Genomic DNA, 16,488 nt, shown 5'->3' with positions numbered 1-16,488 from the left:
ACACACACACACACACACACACACAGACACAGACACACACACACACTATTGGCTAGGTAAGTTTCTAATTAACAGTATCACAATCTCTATCCCAGTTGTTCTTATCTGGGTTGCTTTTGCACATCCCCTCCAACACCTGACAATGTATAGAGATATTTTTGGTTGTCACACTTGGGGGATGGGGTGCCACTGGCCTGTCCTGGATAGACGTCAGTGTTCCTCCTAGAAATCCTACAAGGCACAGAATGTCTTCTCATGACAAAAATTTATTTGTTCTAAAATTTGAATACTGTTCACGGTATTTTTTTAGATGAGATTCACTTTTAGATTACTGGACTTTGAGAAAAGCAGATCTCCCTCTGTGATATGGGTGGGCCTCATCCTATCAGTAGAGGCCCTAATAGAACAGAGTATGACCTCCCCAGAGGAAGAAGAAATATTCGAGCAGACAGCATTGGAATCAAATTGTCATTCTAGGGCAGCCCCGGTGGCGCAGTGCTTTAGCGCTGCCTGCAGCCCAGGGCGTGATCCTGGAGACCCTGGATCAAGTCCCACGTCGGGCTCTCTGCATGGAGCCTGCTTCTCCCTCTGCCTGTGTCTCTGCCTCTCTCTCTCTCTCTCTGTCTCTATGAATAAATAAATAAAATCTTAAAAAAAAAAGAATTAAAAAAATTGTCATTCTACACTGATTCTCCAGCCTGCTAGTCAACCCTGCTGTTGTTTTTGTGGAGAATTTTTTTGTAAAGATTTTATTTATTTATTCATGAGAGACACACACACACACACACACAGAGGCAGAGACACAGACAGAGGGAGAAGCAGGCTCCATGCAGGGAGCCCAATGTGGAACTCCATCCTGAAACTCCAGGACCACGCCCTGGGCCAAAGGCAGGCACTAAACCGCTGAGCCATCCAGGGATCCCCTCTGTGGAGAATTCTTACTAATAAAGGTCTGTTTCATCTTGGTGCAGTGACCCTGAGGCTTTTATATTCAGTAATTCCTGGGCCCTCCCACAGAAGTCCATGGACATTTCTGGACCTGTCCATGCCTTCCATTTCCTTGTTGATCTTCTGCATAGTTCTATGTATTATTGCAAATGAAACCTTGGTCTTCAACTATTATTGTTGAGTTGCCTATCTCTCCCTTCAATTTTGTCAGTTTTTGTCTTGGTAGTTGGGGGCTTTGTTAGGTATATTTATGTTTGTAAATCATTATATACTCCTGACTGACTGTTTACCATTATAAAACATCCCTTGTTGTCTCTAGTAACATTTTTTTTCTTAAAGTCTATTTTGTCTAATGGTAGGATAGCCACCCTAGATCTGTTTTGGTTGCTTTTTCCAAAGCATATGTATTTTTTCCATCCTTTTACTTCCACCCTATAACATCATCTTTGAACCCTAAGATTTTCACTTCTAGACAGCATGTAGTTGAATCATTTTATTTAAACTATTCTGGGAATCTCTCCTTTTATTTAGAGTATTAAATCCATTTACATTTAATGTAATTATTGGTATGGAGGAATTGACATCTATTACTTTGCTGTTTTTTCTATATGTCTACATTTTTGTGTTTCTATTTCTCTATTACTGTCTTCTTTGAATATGTTATCCCACTGAAAAATATAGAAGACTTTATGGATTTGCATGTCATCCTTATACAGGGGCTATGGTATTCTTCCCTGAATCATTCCGATTTAAGTATATGTGCTGGTAAAGCAAGCACTTTGGATGCCTCCTTACTACAGTAGAAATGAAAAAGACTTGGAGAAAGCAACCTCTCTTCTTTCAATATAATTTCTACCTTTGCTACTTCTGACTTACTTCATGGAACATGCTATATAGAATGCAGCATCTCTCTAAGGAAACAAAAGATCTTTATTTTCTGTCCAGTGATCTAAGTATAAGCCCCACTCTTTGGGCCTCTGATTGTTTTGTAACAGCATCTACTCAAACTCTCTTTGAATTTCTGTTTTATTCTTCCTTACATACTACAGAACCATTCCTTCCACATAGTTAATACAGATCTCACTTGAACAGTAATTTTCATTTATGAGAATGAGACACATGCCCTTCATTTGAAGGAAGGCATTTTTATATTTATTTTGTGTCACACTTAACTAAACACTGGTGACTAGGTCTTACTTATAGCCTTCTATTCACAAATGTCATTAGCATTAAGGAGGGCATGTGATGTAATGAGAACTGGGTGTTATATACAACTGATGAATCACTGAATTCTACTTTTTTTAAAGATTTTATTTATTTATTCATGAGAGATGCACTGAGAGAGGCAGAGACACAGGCAGGGGGAGAAGCAGGCCCCTCGCAGGGAGCCTGATGCAGGATTCAATCCCTGGACCCTGGGATCACGCCTTGGGCGAAAGACAGATGCTCAACTGCTGAGCCACCCAGGCATCCCTGAATTCTACTTCTGAAACTAATAATATACTATATGTTAATTAATTGAATTTCAATTTTAGAAAGTTATTAGCATTTAATTCCAAAATTACCATATAGTTTCTCCCCATTGTTAATTGTTAACATTGTTAATTGTTAGTCTTATTACACAGTCCAATATTTTATTATTTAAAAAGAACAAAATCTGTGGATACATGATTAGATGATAGCAAGAGTATAAGTTTCTTGCAATTAGCCATCACATGGTTTTAGTCTTACACAGTGCTGGGGTTACTTTCTATTCATGTATGTGTATATATCTGTCTGTTAAGTCCATTCATCTCTCCTTTTATCTATCAGTCTAGCCAGCCAACCATCTATTAGTCAATCTGTTTGTAATCCATTCAGAACATGTATTTTTCTTCACAGGAATTCAATATTAGCATGTGGTAGTTGTGTAATATGTAATATGTATTAAATACATATAAGGAGTAAACAATAGTAGAAAGCATTGCCATTGTTAAATGTTAGGCTCAGTAATTTTTTTTCCTTGCACACTATCTTGTGCAATGTTGGGTCTTTAGTGCAGCATCCCTGACCTCCCAGTAGATATCTATATTACCCTCCCAGTTGTGACAACCACAAAACATAGTCTGTGAAAATCGTTTCACAGTCTAGATACTGTGAAATACCCTGTGGAGGGAACATCCCTTTCTCCCTCATCCAGTGGAGAATTCCTGGTAGAAAGGCATTTTCTTTCCTGCTTTTGTCATAATATGCATATTCATGAAAATCACTTTTTATCAATGACTAATGATGGCCTATTTCTTTGATGAATTAATGTATGTACATCTGTGTTTTCCAGGTATTCACTCTCTCACTCATTGATTCATCTAATATAATTCAGTAAGCATTTATTATATGCCTATTATATACCTATTATAAGCATTTATTATATACCTATTATGTACCTATTGATTCATCTAATATCATTCAGTAAGCATTTATTATATACCTCACTAGGAGTGAGGCTACATTAGGGAAATAGAAGCCCCTGTCCTTACAGGGCTTACCAACTTTGGGAAGAAACAGATGGTGGGGTCCGGGGGGGTGTGTGGAGAAAAAACAAATAACTAAACAAAAGATAACACTGACAAGTGTTTTGTTGATAATCAAGCACGAAGGCGTGAGGGAATGACTGAGACTACACTGGATTAGTACTCTAGCAAGGACTCTAAGGTGGCATTCAATGTGAGCATCAAAGCAAAGAAGTGAATGGATTATTCATATTGACTTATTTTTGTGGCACACAAACTTTGTTAGGAGTGTAAAGAGATGAGGAATTTCTGGCATATTGACGTACTTACTTATCTGTATATGTGAACAACACTGAAGTGCTTGTGTGGGAATCTTTAGAAACTTTTCCATATTACTTGCAAAACCTTAGTCCCACCAAGGTAATACTGTTCACTACTTTAAGGATCCATGAAAAGTGGACCATAAAAACAAAATGAAATGTGAGGTATACAGACCTTTAAATATCCCATGTGTCAAGAATGAGTAATTATTAAAAGAACGCAACTAATATCATTTCTACCTTCATAATATATCACTGAGGAGTTGGAAACAACCAGAGAAAGTTACTCAAAGGAAAGTCCTGATCTGATATATTTAAAATAAAGAAGTGAAATGATGTTTATCTTTACAATGGCACCTCTCAGGGCACTGGGGTGGCTTAGTCAGTTTAATGTCCAACTCTTGGTTTTGGCTCAGATCATGATCTCATGCATCTTGAGATCAAGCCCCACTTCAGACTCTGTGCTCAATGCAGAGTATGACTGAGATTCTCTCCTTCACTCTAATAGGTATAATAGGTATATAGGTATGCTTGCTCACTCTCCCTCTCTTTCTCTCTCAAATAAATTAAAAAAAAAAAAAGAATGGATCCTCTCTACCTTCAGTAGATCCAAAGCCATTACTCAGACCTTTCCAACTTTTCTATAAATTTAAATTGAGATACCCATTTTAAGGTGGACATAATAATAGATAAGCTGATTTGCATTATGGATAATTATATGCCTTTGTGGTAATGGGGGGGGCTAACCCTATAAACTTCTGAGTATGTAGATTCATTTATGATTTCATTGGTAGTAGATAATTAAATTAAATATAAAATACAGCAGGATGCATACTGTCATTCTTTGACCAGTCATAATAATAGTTTGATTTTTATGCTCATGGATGTTTTCTGTATAAATAGAAATCCTGAGTAAACCATCTGGCATATACTTGCATTTTAAAAGCGACTTACCTACTGGAAGTAAAAGGCTGTTTGCAAGCATGATTGAAATATTAATTAGAATAATGGTTTCATTATCAGATCTTCACCTTTTATGCTAGATGCTGGATCAAGTCAAAACCTCAGCTGCAAGTCATGCATCTTGATGATTTTTTTTTTATTTATTTACGATAGTCATACAGAGAGAGAGAGAGAGGCAGAGACACAGGCAGAGGGAGAAGCAGGCTCCATGCACCGGGAGCCCGACGTGGGATTCGATCCCGGGTCTCCAGGATCGCGCCCTGGGCCAAAGGCAGGCGCCAAACCGCTGCGCCACCCAGGGATCCCCATGCATCTTGATGAAAGGCAGAATTCTGTAAAGGAAAGAGATGAATTACAAAATAAGGTAGTCCTCATTTGATGAAGACATCATTACAGCTGAGTGGCTTGGGCATTTCGGTGAACTTTGAAGAAGTACCACCATTTTCTCTACAAATATCATTGACCTTTAAAAAGTAGTGTCACCAGAGAAACCAAAGTATATTTTTATACTGCTATTAAGTAATTGAGTGCAAAATTCAGTACAATCAGATGAGTACAGGGAGCCAGAGAAAGGTGATCATTTCAATTCTTTTCTTCATTTTCCTTTCTAACATGGTCATGGTAGTAGAAAATCTCAAAGGTGCCAACTGTGCTCTGGACTGCAAGCCTGACTCCCCCACAGCTATGTAATCTTAGACAAGTTATTTACATCCTGCCTGTTTACTCAGCTGTAAAATGTAGATAATAACCCTTGTCTTCTATGGTTGTTGTGAGGAATAAATGCAATAGTGTATGTAGCATACATAGAACATAGCCATTGCTTGATAAACAATGGCTTTATTATTAGCAATGTTTATTTCCTCCAAAAGTGGCTTTAAAACAATGACAACAACAGAAATCCCAGGATCTTTCCTTGCTTCTGTAGTCACTACTAATTATATATATGACTCTGCATTAGTGCTTGAGGTAGGAAAGGAAAACAGTTGCCGTGAGAGGGGAGCTAAGTTTTGGGTCTCATGGTGCTTTCATTAAGTTCTCCCCAGTAACGTTGTCGCTGGTAGGTTTTTCCTTCCATTTTCATAACTGAAAATAATTAGAATAAACAACAAATTTTATAGTGAAGATAATTTATAGAGTTATTCGCTTCCTTTTTCATAATTTTTGTTCCAAATTAGATATTTCCATCAAAGGAAGGCCTTCCTGAGCCCTGCTTGTGAGATAGCCATGCACACCCAACGCTGGATCATAGTACCCAGTTGGTCTTCTGCTTGGCACTTACCACAACCACTTTTTTTTTTTTTGTCTTTTCTCTCTCCCATAACTGAAATGTAAATTTTAAAGGTCATTGATAAAGTCTATCTCACTCATCACTCTGGCTCTGGCTAGCTATCTGCCAGGCACATATAGACACTCAGTTTATGGTAGATGTTGATGATCTTCTTTTCCTTCAAACCGTAATTCTCCCCTGGCAGACTTACATCTTGAATTGCCTTCTCATGTTCTCTTGTATATACTTGTGCAAGTTGCTAAAGGCATGTGTTGTAGTAATTTGTTGCAATGCAAATGTGTTTCAGAGATGAGGGAGCCATCTCTTTGTGATCTTAGAATCAATCCTAAAATTTCACCTACAGAGATTATAAGTGCCAGTCTTTGATTTGATATAATTAACCCTTTACATTTTATTGATAACATGTGAAATTAACTGGATTTCTTATTGAGCCCTTATTGGTGTTCTTTAGTAAGTTTAAAAAACAAACAAACAAATTTGGATTCTAATTGGAATTATCTCCTCCTCAGTATACAGGACAAAACAAACTTTTGGTTTGTTATTGTGCCCAAGTCAATACATTTAATACAATTTAGTATATTTTCCACCAGAAAGTTGGTTACTTCTTCAAGTTTAAACCTTCATTTTCCATTAAAGGGTGATGGTTTATCTAGTATCTCCTTTCCCTAAGTCCTATCATCTTGTCTTGGAAATTTTAAGTGCCGAAAGGATATAGGATTTACATACACAATTTACATACATATACATATACACAGTTTATGATACAGCCATAAGGTAATTAGCAATTGGTTACAGTTTGTTGCTAATGAGGTCAAGGGTACAGATTTAAGGTTCCTCTATTTTTTGGCCCAGTTCCATTTCTACAGATTTTACCCTGACCTCTGGCCTGCTGTCTCACAAATGCTGTTTGTCACTGGGGGGCCATGTAGGAGAATGTGAGTGATTCCCTGCCAACCCCACACTTCTACTGGTTAAAGCTTTCAGCATTTTCCTGACAAATGGCATGCATGTGTTCTGTTTTAACTTTGTATTCTCCTTATGTCAGGCTTTGTCCACAGGAATGGACATTAAAAGTTTTTTTTAAATCAACAGGACGAAGAACAGCATCTTTAGATAGAGAAAACAGCTTATCATTCAACATGGCTTGAGTCAAGCTTGATTGTGAGACTGATAAGTATTTAATCATTATGTTTACTACATTCCATCCTTTTCAAAACCTTTAATCACTATCTCTTCCATCAGAAAACAGATCAAATGACACAGTGAGGTGTGATCTAGGGGAAAATGTGTGAATTAGAAGCTTAGGATTCAAGCTAAACAAACAAACAAAAACCTCAAAAAACACAAATAGACAAATGATAGATAGATAGACATTTATTTTTGCTTTAATTTTTTAGTCTTCTCTAAGAAAACACTATTCTTCCTTTATTTTTTATTAAGATTTTATTTATTTATTCATGAGAGAAACAGAGAGAGAGAGAGAGAGACTGGCAGAGACACAGGCAGAAGGAGAAGCAGGCTCCATGCAGGAAGCCTGGCATGGGACTCCGATTCTGGGTCTCCAGGATCATGCCCTGGGCTGAAGGCGGTGCTAAACCGCTGAGCCACCCGGGGTTCCCATATTCTTCCTTTAAAAGGGAGTTTTAGAACAAATGCATATATAGTACTTTGGGGATTAAAAATGCACTTGCTGCAAAACTTGTTTCTTTTTTTCCTAAAGACATGAAAACTTAGTATCCTGTTTAATTCTGTAAATGTACTTATTAAGAATGTTATTTAATATTTGAATTTTTGTTTAATATTTTACAGATTAAGATAAGTGGTTTTATTCTGAAACTCATTCAGAATATGAGAGATGTTATGAAATCTAACTAAAAACCAAAACACTGGCAGCTGATTCTCATTATTCGTGGTAGTTATATTCTATAAAGTTGTCACAAATACAAAGTGAATGTTGAACCCTGGCTCCTAGGGGAAATACAACGTTAGGTTTCTGTTAGCTCCTGGGCACAACATTTTAGTCAAGTAATCAATTCATAACCTTGTTTTAAGTATGGTTTTGTTTAATGACACCTTATTTAGTAAATACTATTTTATTCATTAACATCGGACTTGGTGCCAACAACACTATAACTCATTTCTGAATAAGACTCAGTGTAACTGTTTTCCCCACAAGACATATCACAACCTTCTTGGACTTGGGAACACCAGGCAGAGCTTCAGCAATATGCTTTTAAACAGCAAACCTTTGGGATGCCTGCGGTGCTCAGCGGTTGAGCATATCTGCCTTTGGCCCAGGGTGTGATCCAGAGGTCCCAGGATCGAGTCCCACGTCAGGCTCCCTGCATGGAGCCTGCTTCTCCCTCTGCCTATGTCTCTCTCTCTCTCTCTCTCTCTCTCTCTTTATCTCTTATGAATAAATAAATAAAATCTCTTAAAAAATACAATAAAACAGCTTGCTGTTTATTTATTTATTTATTTTTAGAGATTTTATTTATTTATTTGAGAGAGAAAGAGAGCACAAGCAGGGAGGAGGGGCAGAGGGAGAGGGAGAAACAGGCTCCCCACTAAGCAGGGAGCCCTCTGCGGGGCTCCATTCTGGGACCCTGGAGTCATGACCTGAGCCAGAAAGGCAGCTGCTTAACCCACTGAGCCACCCAGGCATCCCAAACAAGCCATTTTAAATAGCAAAATCACCAGTGAAAAGCATAAAAATAAGAAAAATAAAATAGGCCATGGAAAGGGCACTCAAGTACAATATGAGAATTGGAAGAAGATGGAGAATCGCCCTGTTCAACTTCAACTGAAACAGATGTGCTAGGTAACTTGAATTTTCCTGTGCTCTGCACATGTTTGTACATGACCTTAAAAGTGCCTGAGTACTGATTCAGGGGGAACAAGTTAACTTTAGCAACTAGGTAAATTTATACATATAGCGTCTGCAAATAATGAGGGCCAGCTGTACAAGTATTTTAAGTTAGAAAAGAAAATTAGTTGCTCTTAGTCACTTAATTGTGTAAATTATCAAAGACCTTATCAAATTATCAAAGTATTTCCTTTCTTCTCTTGATTTCTAATTGGTTTATTTCAGTGTCAAATTCTAATTAGTTATTCCTAATATAATTGGGGAAGGAGCCATGCCCTCCAGATTCTCTACTTCCAGCCGCTGGCTTGTACCTGGAATATAGTAGGCATTCAGTTAAATCTTTTCAACGATTGTATGGACCCCTTCCCTCATTTGTAAGGGGAATTTTGTGGAATCACTGTGAATTTCAAATGCCACTAAGATGAGTACAGCTGTAAGCACACACAAAAATGTTAGCTATGATGATAGTTGTAATTATTTTTAATAACAGTAATTCTCATTTGTATTAATTTATAGATGACATTTGTATGGTTTAATGCATTAATATAGGATTTTTCATAAGAGGAGAATTGCGTGTTTAATACATGTTTAAAATATAATAATGAGGGATCCCTGGGTGGCGCAGCGGTTTGGCACCTGCCTTTGGCCCAGGGCGTGATCCTGGAGACCCGGGATCGAATCCCACATCGGGCTCCCGGTGCATGGAGCCTGCTTCTCCCCCTGCCTATGTCTTTGCCTCTCTCTCTCTCTCTGTATGACTATCATAAAAAATAAAAAAAATATTTAAAATATAATAATGAACTAGTGACTCTCTTAAGACAAGGGCAAAAGAAAAGATTTGTTAACAAATGAAACTGTTAATTTTGAAGTTAGCAAAGGCAAATGAGTTTTGAATAGCTTCATCCCCTGGAAATATAAAATGTACGCTTTTAACAGTATAAGGAAATAACTAATGCTATTTCCTTATTTTTATGGATATGTTTACCTTCATCTTTTCATTTTATGTGGTCACTTGCAAAATAAATTGAATAAGTAAACTATACAGTTTTCCTCATGTTGATTTTGGTTTTGTTTTTTATTCTTTGTTCCTCAGAGGGAATTAAATACCCAGCAGTGGAAAGAAGCCCTACCGTGTGGCCATACAGTTGGTTTTCTTGTAACAGCAGTTTTAAGACCATCAATATAAACTTACAATAAAAATAATCTGGTTCATATAAGCAGTCATGGGAGAAAAAATTCTGAACATTGATAAATGCAATTACTAACGTATAATTACTCTTCAAATAAGAAAATTTTAAAGGACACCTTTTTCTTCCTTTTAGAAATTTTGACTGATCCATATTTGTACTGGCTGCCTTAGAAGTGTTTGGTCTGTGCTTTTTCAAAATGATTGTCAGCAAACATAATGAGCCTTGGACCCATCCAATAGCTTTGCTAACATATGTCTGCAGCAGGACTTTTAACATCCTGCTGACTGTGCTGGTCCTGTGGAGCCTCACAGCAGGAAAGTTGTCTTTTGCAGCTCAGCTTATGAATATAACCTTTACATGTTTGGAAATACTCCTTCTGAGGCAGGATTTATACTTATGCCTTGAATCCAAGTGCTTATTTTGATATCAGTGTTAAACAGGAGAAAGAAGAGCTGACAGTGATTCACCTCGCACTTATCATTATGTTAAAACTATCTGTTATCAATGTCTCATTCTCTATTGCATTTGCTACTGTGTATAAGCTCTGGAAATGATAAAGGCGTTCCTCACAAATTCACATTCCAGAAATGCTGACTCTGTATTTTAAGTGCTGGAAACATATCTAAGTGGCAGACATATCATTTTTATTAAAAGTGCTTTAAGTCAGGACCATAAAGGTTGTTGTGGTAATGCAAACAAGGCAGCTGTTGCTTGAATGGGGGTCTAATCTTTTAGACACTGAGGGACTATCTGTGGTAAGTGCACATATTCAATCACAAAGCTTTGCTTGCCTTTACTGAAGACTTATTTAATTTGCTATTTTACTTGTGGAGATCAAGAGTCAGCTTGTATAAGCATTTAGTATATCCTTTTAAAATAATTATTTTCTAAGTATAAAATTATTACATGAGAAACACTGTCTACAGCACCACAGTGGAAATTAATATAGCCAACATAATTAGTAAGTTGGATTCCCCAAGCCCCAGGAGGTAAATCTTGTTGGGGGGAAAAATTAATGTTCTTATTTAAATGAAGTACCAATGCTTCTTAATGATTATTATCAACCTGATTTGTGGGCTTATAGTAAGACCAAATAAATGTTTATTGATTCCATTTGGATATAAATATATAGATACAGCACAGTGCTTCAGATTAGTTTAGAAAGTAAATAATTAAAAAAGAAAGTAAATAATTTTACTTCCTTTAAACAATGAACTATTATGCAGTTGTTAATGTTTAGAAATGGTGAGGTAGGAACTATAAAAGAAAACTTGACTGGCTGGGAAAGAAATAGATTGTATTTTCAACCAGTTGGATCCTTCTCTGTTTTTCTGAAAAAAACAAAACAAAACAAAACAAAACAAAAACAACAACAACAACAACAAAAAAATGTAAAACAAACCAACCACCCCCTCTCAATAAATGTGGAATATTTATTCAGAAATCAAAGGCCAAACAGAATGTGTTCTAATGTTTGTTGAGATGCTGGTGAATTTCCTACATCTTTCACTCTTGTGCTGCTGTCAAAGGTTACAAATGATTCTGAGCCACTATGACTTGAAGATGTCATTGAATATATTTACGTGTGTTACATTATGCTTCCTGATGCTAATATGGGGAAAGGCTATAAAAGAATTAATAATAATGGTTGGAATCAAGCAGGCTATTTTTTATCTTAACTATAAATATAAATTAATCAGAACTCGTATTACATAATATTTAATTGTAGGAGCTTAGAAAAACAAACTAGGGTTACATTTTGAGTGATATTTGAAAAATAATGACTGTGTACAAAAGACAATTTGTTGTTGAAAATGGCACATTTTCATTCTTTTATATGGCTGAATAATATTCCAGGAAGAGAGAGAGAGAGAGAGAGAGAGAGAGAGAATGTGTGTGTGTGTACTACAATTTATTTCATTCATTGATATATAGTTGGGTTGCTTCTGTGTCTTGGCTATTGTAAATAACACTGCAGTGAACAAGGGGGTACGTATATTATTCTTTTTTCTGAAAACAAAATTATTATATTAGCAAAAGTACACCGCAGTGAAAACTAACATAATCATCATAATTACTAAGTTGGATTCACCACATCCCAGGATGGAATGTATTTTTACTTTCAGAAGTGAAGTTAACCAGAATTAAGCTTTCAGACTACTCACTGTGAAAATGCATGACAATATATGCCTAATTGGCATAATATTACAAGTCATTAATTTATTCATTCTTACTGATTTAATAAACATTTATAGAATGCTTGCTGTGTGCCACTGTCATGCCATTCTAAGATATTTTATATTACATATTATTGTAATTATACTTATTAAAATGATAATTTATAGATAAATGGAACTTCGGCTTTTTTTCTCCTTCCTTCCAGTCCTCTCTCCCTTTTTTTTTTTCTCTCCCTCCCTCTTTTCTTTCCTTTTCTTCCCATCTGTCTCTCTCTCTCTTTCTTTCTTTCTTTCTTGTTTGCCATAAATATGATTCCACCAATTCATTTCTGTTGATAAGACACAATTTGCCTTCCAATCCCCATTCTGCATCTATCAGAGTGGAGAGACAAAGCTGGGCTTAAACACATATTTGGGGAGGGTCTATTAGAATAATAAGGAGCTAAAGGTCCATGCAGAATTCCTTTCCTTACATAAACAATTACCATACCAAGAAGGTTAGAGAAGGCAAATAGCAAACAGCATTTAATTTGTGAGAGTTTCTACTACTGCAAAAGTGCAAAAGGAGCAGCTGCTTAAACATCACTTGCCCTTTGACTAATGGGCAAAAGCACTAAATGGGACTTATGTGGGTAAAAGTCAAACAAAAGTAATACCACCATCACTACGACTACTATCAAAAACCATATTAAAAAGTAGCTTGAAGTTATAATAAGAGATTATGTGTTCAGAATTTTCTATTGTTTTGTTCCTTGAAAGTGTGAGTGTAGAAAAATAGTTTCCCCTCTACTCTCCTAGGTTCTTGATTGAAAAGCCCTGTAATAATTAAAAAAAAAAAGCCCTGTAATAAAAGACAGATTAACAGGAGAAAAAAACAAACATAAGTTTAATAACCTGTATACCTTCTATATATATGTGAGATACCTCAGGAAAACTGAATAACTCTCCCAAATAGCCCAAGCCATCACCTTAAATACCTTCTTTCAGCTAAAGCAAAAGAAGATGTTGGGGGGAAGGGGATGCCTGTTTGGAAGTTTACCTGGAAAAACACAGTAAACAAAGGTCAGGTTGTTATGTAGATTTAAGTTGTTGCCTTCATATTGATAAGAGCTTCTAGATTTAGAGTCCTCCCCCCTCTTCCTGGTACAGCCAAGACGACACCCTTACAAAAGGAGATTTCCCTTATAAATGTAAATGTCTGTTACAAAAGGATAACTCCAAGTTTCTCATTTGCCTGCTGTTTCTTAAAGATAATAAGCCTAAAATAATCCTTACGCCACTGAGGCATATTAGCTGGCAAATTCTACTTCTCTTCAAAAGTAATTTTTTTTTCCTGTTCTGAATCACCCACTTCTAGCAGGGTCCCTAAATAAAAATGTAAAGGGAAATGTTAGGCCTATTCTAAAACAATGAAAAATAAATTATCTGCCTTTAAATGTGCAGTTTGAATTGGAAGTATTATAATGTCAATGAAGCACAATTTGCTGTGCAAATGAAAAAGGCTGATAAAGCAAAGCAATGACTTTGGCTTTTCTTTTGTACTTCCTTTACTATTAATTATTTGCTACTTACCAAATATCAGGCCACTTATCTAGTGAATGAAGTATGTTCTGTTCCATTGATCCCAGGCTTATGTTTTAAGAAATGATTGTAGGTTGGTCATAAAATCATCACTAACTCTTAATTCTCATTTGATTTGAGTTTAGAAGATGGAGCCATATCATGTCTCCTTCCTGGGGGAGGGTAGGAATCAGAATCACAGTACAACTCTCCCCGATGAAATACTCCTCTAATTTCCATTCAACATTTCATCTCTTTTTTTTTTAAAGTCTTTGATTTGGGAAGGAGTTTCGCCTCTTCTTGGTGAATGCTGAGATTTATGTAGCATATTATTTGGAATTTATTTCTTGAGCTTCTGTTGTCTCAGCTGAAATTTCTACTTTAATATCCCATTATGCAATCAATTACTTAATTGATAAATACTTACCTGTTTTTTTTCCAAATTGGAAATTATTCCTGGCCTATCACTGAGTTACGCTCTGTACTCAAATATAGATTTTTGTATATTTTATAGATATTGCAAGTGACCGAAACTTAAGTACTTAATTCAGAATTCATTTCATCATATATGAAAACTACGTGAAAATATGGGTGGACCTGGCCTTAGAGATACCTAATACTAGGACTCACATGCTTTTAACCTCTCTCATACCCATCTCTGCTTCTCTTTGTGTGACTCAGGCCTGAGGGCCTAAGAGCACCTGGCTCCAGAGGTCCCAAACAGACAAACTCCGTCATGCACCACTGACAAAATTCAAAGGCAGAGAGACAAGTAAGTGGTGGTGAAGCAAGAAAGGGATTATTTTAGTGAAACCAACACTGGGAAGACAGTTGGACTAATGTGTTAAAGGCTGTCTCCAAGGTGCTGAAAGTACTTCTAGATTTGTTAAGGAAAATGTGGGTGAAAGGTCGGTGGATACTGCAGCTGGGTCGTAAAGATCAGGTTAATCATTGTTTTGAGGTCAATCATGTAGGTACCTCAACAAAGGGTAGTTTGGGTTCCCATCATGGAATGATTTTCTCTCGGGTCTTTTGCCAGATTTAAACAAGAAGCTGGAAAGAAGAACTTAGAACATACAGACAGGTCAAAATGGAAGTGGTTAAAGTCCTCTTTCATTTGTGTACATTTCTTTTCTTTCTTTTTTTCCTTTTCTCTTTTCTTATCTTCTCCCTTCTTTTCTCATTTACTTCTCTGTGAGTGTAGAACCATGGTCATTGGTAGTTTCTGACTCATTCTTTCATAGATTCATGACCACAAAGCAAAAGAAGGTTTAGAAATTCTTAGGGAATTGTTTTCACTGCCCACCCTTGAGTCACAGGTTCATCTCTTACACCTATCACAGTAACCTGAAGAGGTCAGAGGGTCTACGTGCTTCTTTAAATTTTTTTTAAATTTTTATTTATTTATGATAGTCACAGAGAGAGAAAGAGGGAGAGGCAGAGACATAGGCAGAGGGAGAAGCAGGCTCCATGCACCAGGAGCCCGATGTGGGATTCGATCCCGGGTCTCCAGGATCGCGCCCTGGGCCAAAGGCAGGCGCCAAACCGCTGCGCCACCCAGGGATCCTGCCCTAAGTGCTTCTTTAGACCATGATCACACACCTGGGACAAAATCTGTTAGAATCTATTAAAAAAATGAGAAGAAGTGGACATATAATAATAATATATAATATTATTAGACATAAAAATATTATTAGACATAATGGTTGTCTATCCTGTCAAGAACAAAATACAGATAATACAGACTTAAATTAGAGCAGAGCAGTTAAACCAATTACATGAGATCTTTTTTTACATTTCTTGAAATATATATGTGTATAATTACAACAGTAGAATTGGTAGTGAATTCAGGGGAATATGGTGAAGTGATAGGAAGCATGTAGATGAGAAAATGTGTATTAGAGAAAAATGAAAAGATATGTGGGAATCTGGAAATTGATATATAAGACATGGATTGGAAAGGTACCAAGTAAAAGGACTATAACCGAGTCCTAGTTAGAGGATGGGGAAATAAATATGAGGTAGAGAGACAGAGATAATGAGATAAAAGAATCAAAGAATGACATGAGTACAAGAAGAGAGGAAGAAAAAAAATAAAAAAAAAAGAAGAAAGGAAGAGAAGAGATCAGAAAAGTGTAATTTGTGGTAAGAAAATTAAAGTGATATTACTATCATTATTATAATACTATTAATGTTATATTTGCATTTGCTTTTTTTTTTTTTTTTTGCCATGTAGAACATTTTGGCTTTATAAGGAGGCATATTGTAATTTTAGAATTGTGAGTAAAATTAATTTTAGATTTGTAAGTGCCTTTCAATATGGTATGAACAAATAAAATAACAATTCTCAAAGAATAGTGCTATTTTCAGCCAATGGAAGGAAGGCATCATATATTTTGAAACCATACAATACTTCAAACATTGTGGTGAGAGAACAAAGACATCCAATAATGCATGAATGATCTGTATTATGGAAGTCCTTGTTCTGATGGAACACTTCAAATACCATTTGGCTGTCATTTCTCCCCGGTTTGCTTTATATCCCATGGAGATGATCTGACCTTAAGCTTTTGTTAGCTTCAAAGAGAGCTCCATTCTTGCCTCATCTCTGCGGGACTGGAGAAACAGACCCTTGGCTAACAACAGGAATCAAATTGATTTTAATATTGTGAATTCTTTACTCTGAT

At 36.3% G+C, this 16,488-nt stretch overlaps 1 protein-coding gene and 1 non-coding gene across 13 annotated transcripts in view; one reads left to right on the top strand and one right to left on the bottom strand.

The window, feature by feature from the left end:
• Nucleotides 1–16,488, top strand: part of CHL1 (cell adhesion molecule L1 like) — a 201,400-nt gene that overhangs the window by 91,874 nt on the left and 93,038 nt on the right. The window lies entirely within an intron of this gene.
• Nucleotides 1,620–1,726, bottom strand: LOC129522642 (U6 spliceosomal RNA). The gene has a single exon (XR_008666942.1). It is a non-coding gene; the product is annotated as a U6 spliceosomal RNA (small nuclear RNA).

Source organism: Nyctereutes procyonoides, unplaced genomic scaffold (assembly GCF_905146905.1).
Source record: "Nyctereutes procyonoides isolate TBG_1078 unplaced genomic scaffold, NYPRO_anot_genome, whole genome shotgun sequence".
Lineage (NCBI taxonomy): Eukaryota > Metazoa > Chordata > Mammalia > Carnivora > Canidae > Nyctereutes > Nyctereutes procyonoides.
Note: the sequence above shows the minus strand (reverse complement) of the source record. Positions and strands in the feature narration are given on the sequence as shown.